Raw genomic sequence first — 13,414 nt, 5'->3', positions numbered from 1 at the left:
CAGGTGAGAAGGTTTTGATGAGAGTGAGGAAAACAAAAAGGAATAGAAATATATGATCTATAGACACAAAACAATCTCAAGCTTTCAAAGTTTACCTTAATAGACCACTGGTTATGTTTTCTAAAACTGTGATGTACATTTATGGGGAGGTTCCTGGGTGTATGTTTCTAGTGTGTGTTTCTGAATGTATACAATATTTGGATTTGATTTTTCAATTTTACCAGATTGTTTTGGGTTGGTCTATTTATATTCATCCTCTTCCTCTCTTTCTCTCATCTTCCTCTAACATTTACCTCATGCAAACTGAGTTTTCTGAATGAAAAAGGTAAATAGAATTTAACTACATCACAAGGTCAGTACTAATGCTTTATGAATCTTTAAGAGCTTGTAAAGATGAAGGAAGTTTAAAAAGATTTTCATTTGACATTTCAAGACCACTGTAGGTTTTTAGAATACAATTAACCTTTAGACCTGGCTCATTTTTAAAATGGGTAACAGACTTGACCTTGGACTAAGAGCAAACTCTTAAAGGATAATGGGATTAAAATATAGCATGTTTTCCTTCTTTTCTTCCTTCCCCCCCCAAATTAAAAACCTTCAAAATCTCATATTCATAATTTTTATCATGACTCCTGGGAATGATGGCTAATGGTTTTCTGAAGGAAGAATATTTCTATTTTTGAAGAGATATCCTTGAGATGGTAAATGATCCTGTTCAATTATGTTTTCCTTGAAAATTCTCATCATTTGATTTCCACATTTTTTTACATATAAGGAAAGCTCTATGCACTAAGTGGTCTGCCCTGACATTAGGACATCCTTCATCAAGCCCTAAATAAGTGTTCTTTTGTTCATGAAAAAAGGAAAATATTAATTCTTAGGTTCTTCTGAAAATAGCAATTACAAATACATGATTATTTGAAGACTGTATGACTATGTCATCATTCAATAATCCAAAGGAAATGTTTCATGCTTTCTGCAAAGATCTTTCTCTGAGACCAGCAAAGTGTTGACTAAGAAGAGCAACAATAGAACCCCACTGAAAACTACGATTCAGTCTAGTAAGTCTTAAACTTTAATACTTTAGCAATTGTCTGAAAATTTTGTTGAGCCACAGATCTCTGGGTCCTATACTCAAGGATTTTGACTTAATAATTGTGTAAAGTCTTTAATGGTGGTCTCCAAAAGGATATATTCCCATTCTTACACTTGGAGACTATGAGTATGACCTTATTTGGAAAAATGGAATCTTTGTAGATATAATGAAAGCTGTTGAGATTAGATCATCCTGGATTATCTGTCTGGTAAATATAACAACAGAAGCTACAGAAGAGAAAAAGACATACAGGGAGACACTTATATGAAGACAGAGATTACAGTTTGGCAGCCCTAAACTAAGGAATGCCTGGAGCCACTATAAGCTGGAAGAAGCAAGGAAAGATCTCTCTGCCACCCTCCAACCCCTTCAAAAGCTTTGAAGGGAACACAGTCCTGTTGATATCTTTATTTCAGATTTATGCTTCCCAGAATTGTGAGAGAATAAATTACTGTTTTTTAGGCTGCCCCATTTATGGTGGTTTGTCATGCAGCCCTAGGGAACAGGTGGGGACTGGGAACTTGCATTTCTTACAAGCTGCTACTGCTAAGTGGACCATACTTGGAGTAGCACTGATCAAATAGCCACTTTAAGTTTAGATAGAAAAGGACAATTTAAAAGACATCTCATTAAGACAGGTGGGTGTAAGGAGTTTAGATCATCAAACATCCTAGGACATCTGGAGGTGAACATGATTGAAACTAAGAAGTTAGTTTTCTCCTTTTAAGAAGTTAGTTTTCTCCTTGCTGCTGAATGAGTGGCCTTTTGCCCATGGGAACCTATTAACAATATCCTGGTTATCCTAAGACCTCTGAGATTAAACTTCTTTTCCTGAATGAGAGACTGTAGATTAGGACAGCCTTTAGTGTAACAACACTCCAATAACACCCTTTACATTTTTTTTGTGTGTGTGTGAGGCAGGCAGGTGCTGAGGATTAAACCCATGGCCTCCAGCATAATAGGCAAGCACTTTACCACTGAGCTATATCCCCAGCCCACCCTTGGGTTCTTTGTAGCATTCATTCTCATTGTGATGATTTGTTTCAGTGTCTGTCTGGAATATTGTCAATTATCTAAGGCAGAGGCCATAAATGTCCTTAAACCACTATGTGCCTAGTTCCTAACACAGAGTCTCAATAAAAATGTCAATGAATGGAAGACATGACATTAGAATGCATTTTGACATATTGTACACAAACGGAGCACAACTTCTCATTCCTCTGGCTGTATATGGTGCAGAGTCACTCCAGTAGTGTAATCATACATGTATATAGGGTAATAATGTCTCTTTCTATTGTCCTTCCCAAGCCCCACCCCTCTTCTTACTCCCCTCTACACAAACCAAATTTCCTCCATTCTTCCTTATCTCCCTGCCCCACTGTGGATCAGCATTAGCTTATCAGATCAAACATTCAGCTTTTGTTTTTTGGGGATTGGCTTATTACACTTAGCACAATATTCTCTAGTTTCATTCATTTACCTACAAATGCCATAATTTCATTCTTCTTTAAGGCTGATTTACTGAAGTTTTTTATTAAGCAGTTTTAGCAAATAAAATGGGATGTTAGAAATAGAACAACAGATGATTATTAGGTACTTCTTTCTGTGCAGCATGATTTACTGAATTAAAATCTGTGTTTTATAAATACGCTCACAGGCTGTCAGTTCTAGTGATTGGTGTGATCTAGCTTTTCACTTCTCAGGCACGTTGACATTCTGTCAATTCAGGTTATATACCTGCAAAAAAGATGACACTTTGTGGAAAGCACTTATTTTAATACTCAGAAAATAGTTATGTTTTTATTAGGCTCTTAAAGACAGGCTTTGAAACTGCAACTTCTTTTTTTTCTAATGAACAATTTGAAATTAGCTTTTTAAGTGGGTTATTGCTTTTCATTTCCAAGAACAAAGTAATCAGTTTGCTACTATGATTACCTTACACTGGTCAGAATTTATTGTTGAATCACCAGCTAGCACACAGCCTGGTCTTCAGTTTTGTGGGGGGTTATGAGCTCCAGTTCTACAAGGTGATCCAGAAAAATGTAGCAAAAATTATTATTTAACAGTCACTCATTCTTCTTCAATGACATCTCTTCAAGAATGTTTGTCAACTAGATGATATGTGTATTAGCAACTAGCTGAACTATATATTATGCTAGTAGTACAAAGTCTAAGTTTTAAATTCATATCTGTCTGAATCTAAAAGACCACATTCTTTTCACAAGTGTGATGGTGTAGGCAGTGCTACTTCAGGCTAGAATGTAAAAGGATGTGGAAGACTTTTTTTTTTTTGCCGATAATAACACCATAAAAAAGTCCAGACAACATAAAATTCACCTGTGAAACTTTTGAAGCCTTTTGGGTGTCAGGAAGCCTTTACAAACTGATTATCAGAGAGAAATGTCCTTTGTATGTGAGTGGTATGCTCTGGCTGCTTCAGGGCAGAAGCATTGATTGGATACCGATTGGAGGAGGAGAAAGTCTGCCAGATCCCAAGGGACTTGACTGACCTACACAGAAAGAGTGGGCAAGTAAACATCGATTTACCCCGAGTGGATAGATTCACAGAAAATTACTCCCAACATCATAGTCAAACCAATGAGAACAAAGGTAAGTTAAAAAGTTCTAAAGGCAACTAGAAAGAAAAAAGACACAACATATACTGACAAGAATTATGACTGAAAAATCAAACTACAACAATAGTGGAATGACAAATTCAAGCGCTTAAAAAAACCCGTTCAATCTAGAATTCTATATACAGTGGAAATATTTCCCTTCAAACATAAAGTAAAATAAAGACATTTTCAGGGAATGAAAACGGAGAGAATTTGTCATCTAAAAATCTTTACTACTAAAAATGCTAATGGGGCATTTTCAGTTGAACAGAAATGAGATCAATAGAAAACTTGGATCTTCAATAGTGAGCAAAGAGTGTCATAAACACTAAAATAAGTGATAAATATACAAAATTTTAAACATTTCCTTATATCTTTGAAAGCCATTTGACTATTTAAAACAAAACCAGCATAAATGCATAATAAAGATATCAAAAAGAGGCCTGGGGTTGTGGCTCAGCAGTAGAGTGCTCACCCAGCATGTATGAGGCACTGGGTTCGATCCTAAGCACCACATATAACAACTAAAAAGAAATATTAAAAAAAAACAAAAAGAGAAAAAGGGGTGAATAAAAATGTACTGTTGTAAGCTTTTAATACTATATATAAAGAGATTTTTTTTTCAGATGAACTGTTTTGACAAGTTAAGGTGATATGTAGAGTAGAACAGGAAACAAAACTGGTTCTTGTTGATCAGAACAAAGTTTCCCTGCCTTATGATGTTGGTATAGTGCAGTTCTTGGCTTCAGGAATCTTGGAAGAAGGGGCATATCAAATACTGTTTGTGTGGACTCGGATATCATCTGTCACATGGATTCCAAAACATTTAAGTATTTAGTCCTTGTTCAGAGAGAACCAAGACCTGTCCCAAATTTTTATGGCCAGAAAGAATTTTGCTAGGGTGTGCTGGTAAATGTTCAACAAGTAGATCTCTGAACAAAGAAAACCCCTGATGGGCAGTGTTTGCCAGTTTCTGTGTGTAGCCACTACCAGCATGACTGATTTCAAGCTACTAACGTGATGATTTTGAACTTGGGCTTGGAAGAATGCAGAGCAGCAAACATTCCATAGGGAGGCAACAGATAAGTTCTCAAGAGCATAAAGATAACAGAAAATTGTAGCAAAATTCAAAAATGATGAATTTTGAGTACCAAATACCTTTGCATTTAATATTGGAAATATTAAATAATAAAGATAGAGATCATATTATTTGCAGATAATCTGCTTGCTCATGTAGGACATTTAGTAAATTTTATTTTTCTTCACGTGTAGCTTTTTCATTTGCTCTTTTTATCTTCAATTGTTCTTGTTCAGATTGGTTTTCATGCAGTCTTGGCTTCAAATTTTGTTGTTTCACTCAATTATTTGGGTGTGATTCATTTTGTGACATTAATGCTTGTGGTATTTTTAAAGACAAACATTCTGATAGTGAAACATTTACTAAACAAGATTTTGTGTCCAAATAGCATTATGAGCAGATAAATGTCACTCTTTCCTACTGTTTTTCATAATCCCAAACTATATTTTCCTGATGATTTATTTTTCTGAATCAGATTTTTATTCAGGTATCTTTAAAATATACCAAGCTTTCAATATACAATAAATAACAAATATAAACTTGGGACATATTCCAACTTTTTGCTCTTTATATATAAAGAAAGAAAGCAGTTTATACATAGCTCTAAACATTGTAATTTTGAATTTCCTCATTATTTTATTCTATGCAAAATATTTTTCCATGTTATATTCTATATATCATATTTATGGTTTTTGTTTTATGAGAGACATGACAAACACTATCAAGGAATGTTTTGTTGAATAATTCATGGTTATGATTTATTAGATACAAAAACACAAGAAAGGCTATGAAGGTCTATTTTCTTTTAGAAAAAAATGACCCTGATTCTTTTATATCTTCTTATCTACATTCATTGCATAATTTTGAAATACCATAAACCAAGACATTTTAGTAGCCTGTATACTTTTGCATACCCCCCTGCTTGTCCAGTGTCATTCATTCTTCTACTAGCCATCAATCCATGCATCCATCCATGCATGCATGCATCCATCCATTTAACAAATAGAACCTTCTATGTACCAGGCCATTGTCTCCTGCAGAGAAAAGCTGACATAACTGAGGGACAGATTCAGGGATTGATAGAATTAAAGATCCCCAAAGACATAGAAGTCTTCAAGCAAGGCAGATTTGTTACATCTGTTACGTTCATTTACCCTGAGTGGAAAACATGGAACCCCCCAAAAGGGATGAGGACAACTGGGTGGATGCTTCTGAGGAATCTGACTCTCTGGTCTCCCCCAAACCTTCAGTTCTGCAGGACAGCACACCTTACCCTAGAGAGCTGATACTTCCACATGCTTCGAGACACTGGGGTTGCTCTCAGCATGCTGGCAAGTACTCTCTTCAGGAACAACCCCAGGTCCTCTGCTGGCTGCCAGGTATATAACTAGGTTAAATTCTAGCATAACCCAGTTGGAGGCATGTTGGGTCTGATAAGCAGGGAAAGAGATTACACCCTGGAGAAAGTGTGAGAATTAACTAGCTTGTACCAACAGAACCAGGAGAGCACCCTGATGATTGGATTTTTAAAGATACTTGGAGAGACTGTATAAATAAGAATTTGTTGACAGAGAGACACTTTCTTAGGATACAGCACTTAACATCTTGGCAAAGACCCCAGATGATGGGACACATTTACTGGTATTCACAGAAGTCTGGAGAAAGTGATACCCAAACTGAGCAAAGCTAAGATGCCTTAGTCACTGGGACAGATGTTGAAGGAAGAAATTTAGAGACTTAAGGAAGTAGGCAGGTTAGAATGGGTAAATTATGGGAATTCAAAAAACACTTCAAAGGATGTTCCATGGGAGGATCCAGAGAAAAGCCCTTTCACAAAGACCATTAGTAATGTGTGAGAGAACATGTCATTGGCATTCAGGGTGCGTGTCCTTAGAGGGTAAGGCTGTTGGTAAAAAATCCTTTTAAAGAAAACTCACTGTTAGCAATGTGGATAATAGGACCCTAAAGTAATATAGGTCAAGGAACAGCAATTTATTCTTCAGCGCCTGATTGAAGGGGTAGTGTTTGTAATTTGATCATAATTATTAGCATGACAGCCAAGGGAGCCTGACCCTCAGAAAGTTTCAAAGATGATTAATAGAATACAGCACCACTAAGGCAAAATAGTAGCAAATAAAGGTACTACTCAATTTGTGCTCTCAGACGAAATGAAGGACGGTTGACTGGGAGACAGAGGGCAATTGTCTTAATGAGAGCTCATGATTCTTGCTCAGTTCTCAGTTTTGAGACAACTTTCTTATCTGAAATCCATTGAATAAAGTGACTTGGTCTCCAAAATGAAGAATTCTGCAATAACATGACAGGTATATATTTCAATGATTCCCCCCCAAAAAAAACCAAAAACCAAAAACAAAAAACAAAAACCTATGGCAATTTAATAGAGTAATTGTACACTGGAAAAAGAGCAGTTCATAAATATTTTGAGGGCTATTTGAAACACGGTGTGAGCTGATATTGGAATATAGACACTGGAAGTATCATCAGGGGCTCATTGTTAGAGTAGGGGCATATTGGAGCCAGACAAGAAGTGAAATCCTGGCTAAAATGGAGTAACACCCATTTGGGATTCTTTTCTTGTGGGATAAAAGCTAGCAAAGAGAAGAAAATGAAGATGAAACTCCTGAAAGAGCCATCAAAGATATTGAATAAAACCTAGTCTTTCTGCCCAAGAGAATGAAAAAAGTTTACTGCCTCAGTTAAAATCTAAAGAATGCAGGGGGCTGGGGTTGTGGCTCAGTGGTAGAGCACTTGCCTAGCATGTGTGAGGCACTGGGTTCAATTCTCAACACTGCATATAAATAAATAAAATAAAGGTCCCTTGACAACTAAAAATATTAAAAATAAATAAATAAAAAGAATGCAGGGGTGGTGGTCCTTGTCATGGCCTCATTTAGTTTGCTAATATGGTCCTGCAGAAACTTGCTGGATCCTGGAGAATGTCAAGTTCAACCAAGTAGTATTCCTCATCAGGCATACAGTATTTGGCTGTTGGTTTGGCAAATACTCTTTCTCATTTTAATCAAAACAGAGGATCAGAAATTATTCATATTCATGTGGGCTGGGTGATAAACTTATTTAAAATTCAGCCATAGAGCTATGTTAACTCTTCTACCCTCTATTAAAATATAGTCCAAAGAGGGGACTGTGTGATTATCCTGCAGAAAATCACACTGATCCATTATATCATGTTGATTGGGCAGAATTAGCAAGAGGTGGCACATGTACTCCAGAGGGTAGGAGACAAGCCATATGAAGATTCAGGGATCTTGGACTTTGGTAATGCTTTCAGGGGCCCAGTATCAGAGGCATGCCAAGATGCCTTCTCCAAGACAAATTGGTGCACCTTGTATCCCTACTACAACATAAAGGCCTGATAAGCCTTTTGGGTTCTGAGACAACATATTTCGTATTAAGGGAAACTTCTCCAGGTTATAAGTAAAATGGAAGGTGCCCATCTTTGAGAGGGGTCTAGAACAGGAAAGGGTTCTGTAGCAGATCCAGACTGCTGTGTGAGCAGTCCTACCACTTGAAGCGCTGGAGGTGTTGGTGGTGGGCAAAGATTCACTGTGATGTTTATGGCAAGTTCCAGAGCAAGAATCACAGGATAGGTCCCCAGTGTCCAAGAGCGTGGCTGTGCTGTCTACAGCAGAGAATTGCACACTTTTTTGAGAAACAGTCCTCGGCATTACTCGTCTCTGGTAGAGAAGTAACACTTGAATACGAGGCACTGAGTGCTGATATATGTGGAATTTCCTATTACAAACTGGGTCTGTCAGAGCTACTGAGGAGTAAAGACAGGCAGAGCAGAAGTCTTTGGAAAGCAGAACAGTCCATGGGATCACGCCTGAGCAGGACCAGAGGGTGTGAACAATGATAGCCAGATTAGCTCAGATCCCTGTTTTGGCCTCTGTGGTGGTTACACCAGTGCCTCTTTTTCAGTTCACTTATGTGACCAACAAAAGGAGAAGAAAAAATCCCAGGCCTGAATTATAGATGTTTGGCTGACCACTGATGGTTTGGTAGAAGGCTTAGGGCACTTGGAGCTGACATCTAAGGGCAGGTTGGGATGTGAATTCTTCAACAGCAGATGCAACAGAGTTCAGAGCCAAGACCAGGTGGATCAAGCATCCCTGGAAGATGCCAGCCAGGACAGAGGATGGCAGGTGGACCAAAGCTCCTTTGCTAAAGCTGGCCCTTGGGAATTCATCCTGACTTCCGAGGAAAGCAATGGAGGAGGGGGAGAATCTTAGAAATGCCCCAAATTCCTGGACTGGATTGAGAAAACCCACAGAATTATTGATTATGTTGTTTGACATTAGAGATCGAAATAGATAATCAAAATAAAATTATATTTTACATATGTGAATTTTGTGCTTATAAAAGTGTACATCTGCTGCATTTGTTTAAGTCATTTGTGTTTCTTACATAAAAATGATTTTCACAGACCATTGATCTTTAGAATGTGCCCTTCATGTTGATGGTGAAGATTTCCTGTCCTTCCTCTTGGTTCCTTCTTCTCACTTTTAACAACCTCTCATCTTGGGAGGTCTTCTTTGCCTCCTCAAGGTCCTACTTTTTACCTTTTCCAGAAACAGTTGTGTGCTGGGAGTGAAGTCTGGGTATACTATGTGCCAGACACCATGTTAAATAGTGGTAATGAAAGCATGAACTCCATAGTCCCTGCTCTCAAGAGGTGGACAATGTACTGGGAGAGGGAGATGAGGATACAGATAATTACAAGGCAATTGATAAGAGTTTTGATAGAAATAAATACAGGTATGTAAAAGATTTATGAAGGACCAGGGAGGGCATCAAGGAAAATTCAAAATGACATTTACACTCAACTCTGAAGAAAAGCTGGACATTTTTTCAATTGACTAAGGGAAGAAATGTAAATATTTGAAGAGAGAGACAGAGAGAGAGAGAGAGAGAGAGAGAGAGAGAGAGAGAGAGAGAGAGAAAGAGAGAGAGAGAAACAAAAATACCCTATGTATGTTAGCATATGTGGCACTTAAGGAATAGACAGGAGAGTGATGAGGTTGAAAGAAAAGTTAGGACCAAACCATGCAACTTCTGAATGCAAAATTCTTTAGGGACTGCATTCCTCCCACCCCCACCATTTATAGGAGGGAATTTAAAAACAATAACAATTAGACAACAGGAAAATAATGTCAACAGATTTGTGACTTGAAATGATTACTTGACTACTGTGTGTAGGTTGGAGGGTAGCAGATTAGAGAGAGGGGGTTCTCTGTGCTCAACAATACTAGGACCAGAATCCCACCTACCAAAATGTAGTTGCTTGCTCTAGGAAATACTTGCTCCAGGAATAGCAGACAGTAAACTTAACTAGAGAGTTTGCTTATCAAGACTTACTTGAAAAATTTCTTTTCACATGACCACCAATTCAAATTTACTAATTCATGAGGTGAAAGTTGAAAAACATAATGATGAGGGTTGAGAAGGGAACAGGAGGTGAGGATGTGGTCTCATGTCTGGGTGGTGGCAGAACTAAGGGGAACTCAGGCTGGTCACCATCCTGCTGCTTCAACGGACTCTGCCCACATTCCTACTTCCCACGTTATCCCTGTAATATCCCCTGCCCAGCACTCGACCAAGAAACTGTTTCTGATTTTCTGGCATGAATTGCAAGGCATAGATTTTGCATAGGAGAGTCATACCAATATAATTATAAGTTTTTCTCACCAGAAATAATATTTTTGTTAACACAGTGAAACCTAAGAAAGAGAAACCAATAAAGCAAATGATTATTCTGCAGGTTCTAACTAGAAAGAATTGCTGAATACATTTGGTTACATTTCTCCTTAATCCTTCACATTTCTTTAATACTCTTATATTGGAATACCATCTTATCAATACAATTTTATTCTAATTCTATCAACAGGCCCAAAATTCAAGAGTTTATGGTCTTTCAATACCTGGAAGCAACCCTTTGTCTCAAACCAGAGGAAATGCATTATACCTGCATAGACTGAAAGAAGAGACTAAGTTTTATTCTTTAACAAGTCCAGTAAGTTAAAAAGGTCTGTGTAGTTCCTGCTATAGCCTTCATCTGAATTTCTCTGCCTTGTTTTTCTCAACCGGAAAAAGAAAGACAGCTTGGGAATATCTCATATTAAATTAGAAAAATTCTGTGGCTAAGCTCCTTAAGTAAAGGAGTTCATTTTCGCTTGCATTTCCCAAAGAAGATTGAAGTGCTTCCTCCCCACCCCATTAGCAATGTACAGTAGCACTTCCTTAAGTGCAGGTTAGAGAGAAATTAAGGGATTCCTGGACAAGAAACTAATGGAATGCAGGCAAAAAGTCCATCACTTCCCTGGATTTCCACTTACATGAATATAAAAGAGTCTAATACAAGTATTGGAAACCGATAATGGAATATATGAAAGGGTGGCACCAATTTGCTAGAATTATTGTTGGTTGTGGCACAGAGAGGTCTGAAATGGAGGACAGACTCATATGAATCCAGGCTCTCCATCTGAAGACTGGAAAGTCAAGAAGGAGAGCTCTTGGAAGAACCTCCTCCCCATTCCCTATTTAGAAGGATTAGTGATGTGATAGCCTGACCGAGGGTGACAAGGAGAGGACATGTACCCCAGTGACATGCCACACTCTGTGGGGCAAAGGATGCTTTTATTCCTGGCTTACAAGGAACACAGACATCTGTTGCAAAGAGCCTCATCTGGCTCCTCATGAGGACAAACATGCCAAACAGAACTGGGGCACTGCTGCAGCTAATTCCTGGCTGCTCAACAAACACAGGAGCTCAGCTCCAGCCTGAGGACTGTTCTTCCCTCTGTCACTGCCTCTGGCTTTAGTTCTGGCTTAGTGACCTTTGACTCAATGACCCAGGCTGGTTAGTATTTATACTCTTAATGAAAAATAACATTAAATCTAAATCTTTACTTTTTATCTTGAGTTTAAAGATTTGGACAAAGATCCAAAAAATCTTTGACAGACTCAATCTCAATTCCCCAAACTAAACAAGTAGAGATGACCCTTTTAGGGTGGGAAAACTGATGAAATCCATTAGAGAGATGCACAGATATTGCTGCTTAAAAAGGTGTCAGGATGAAGAACCAGATCAAATGCCTTCTTATGAACTATTGTTACTGTTAAAAACAGAGGGGAAAAGTAGTTTTAAATTTGTGATATTAACATGATAGGGAAGTGGTTATTAAGTGTACATAAATAAGCAAGGTGATCATGAAGAAAACTGAGGTCAGGAAAAAAAGCATAGGAAAAAATTCCGATTTCCATACTTGAAACCTAAATAAAAATAGTACATAAAACCTAAATAAATATGGTACATATACATAATGAAATACTATCCAGCTATAAAAAGAAGAAAACTCCTTAATTTACAACGATATGGATGGAACTGGAGATAATTATGGTGAATACAGAAAGACAAGTACTGGGTTATCTCATTCATGTGGAATCTAAAAATGATCTCACAGAAGGGAGTAGAATGCTAGCTTCCAGAGGCTGGAGAATGGGGGTGGGATGGGGGCAGGTTGATCAATGGGTATTAAGTTACAGTTAGACAGGAGCAAGAGGTTCTGGTGTGCTATTGTACAGTAGGGTGACTATAGACAACAATAATATACTGTACACTAAAAAACAAGAAAGGATTTTGAAAGTTTTCACCACCAATAAATGGTATAGGTTTGAGGAGATAGATGCTCAACCTTATTCAAACGATATCCAATGTATATATGTATCAAACATTACATGGCACCTCATTAACATGTATAATTTTCATGTTTTGTGTATCAATAAAATAAAAAAATAAAATTATTTTGAAGAATGTTTAATAAAGTGAGAAAAAATCAAAATCTGTATTTGGGTAGGAATATAAGTTGAAAATGCTTTGTAAAGTTGATACTAATAACAATGTCTAACTTTTGTGAAGTGCTTTCTATGTGCCAAACATTATACTCAGTACTTTGTATAAAATATCTCCCTATGATTCAATGAGTATAAGTTCTAATGATATACTTTTTGCAGATAAGGAAACAAGTCTAGAATTTTTGGGAAAGTTCTATTTCTTTTTCAGAATCCACATGATCTCTAAACTATAAACTGCCTTTGCATTTTAAAAATGCATCTATAGTATACAAAAATAGACTTGCAAGATACCCTCTAAAATGATGATAATGGTAGGAATTATTGCAATTTTTGTTCTTTTTTATTTATACTTTTATTAAAACCTCCAAATTAACAAGCTCAAGCTCTAAACCACTTTCTTGCTTTCTCCAGCACATGCCCTTACTTGACCTCTTACCCTGCTTTATTTGCATTATTTTCCAATGGGATTTTATGTCCATGATGGTGGTCCTCATATAATTTATGATGTTAAATCATTAATGAACTTTTACATGTAAACATTAACTCTACACTGGCAATACAACCTACAGTGGTTAAATGGGTGGAGCCGGATTACTGAGTTTCAATCTTCATTTGAATTTACTATCCTTATAACTTGGGTAAGTCAACTAATCTGAAAAAAATTAGTGATTGTTTTTTCAGTAAAAGAAGAAAAATAGTAGCTATTTACTTTATTTTCTGTGAAGATTAAAT

At 37.1% G+C, this 13,414-nt stretch overlaps 1 long non-coding RNA gene across 1 annotated transcript in view; it reads left to right on the top strand.

The window, feature by feature from the left end:
- LOC124082623 (uncharacterized) overlaps positions 1 to 13,137 on the top strand; it is a 34,934-nt gene extending 21,797 nt beyond the window's left edge. The window contains exon 3 of the long non-coding RNA XR_006848444.2: positions 10,716 to 13,137. This is a non-coding gene — a long non-coding RNA (uncharacterized LOC124082623). The remainder of the gene's footprint in view (positions 1 to 10,715) is intronic.
- Positions 13,138 to 13,414: the final 277 nt, after the last annotated feature.

This window comes from Marmota monax, unplaced genomic scaffold (genome assembly GCF_021218885.2).
Source record: "Marmota monax isolate L192 unplaced genomic scaffold, Marmota_monax_Labrador192_F-V1.1 WCK01_AAM20220418_F8-fsc00018, whole genome shotgun sequence".
In the NCBI taxonomy this organism is placed as follows: domain Eukaryota; kingdom Metazoa; phylum Chordata; class Mammalia; order Rodentia; family Sciuridae; genus Marmota; species Marmota monax.
This window is presented reverse-complemented; position numbering and strand designations above follow the sequence as displayed.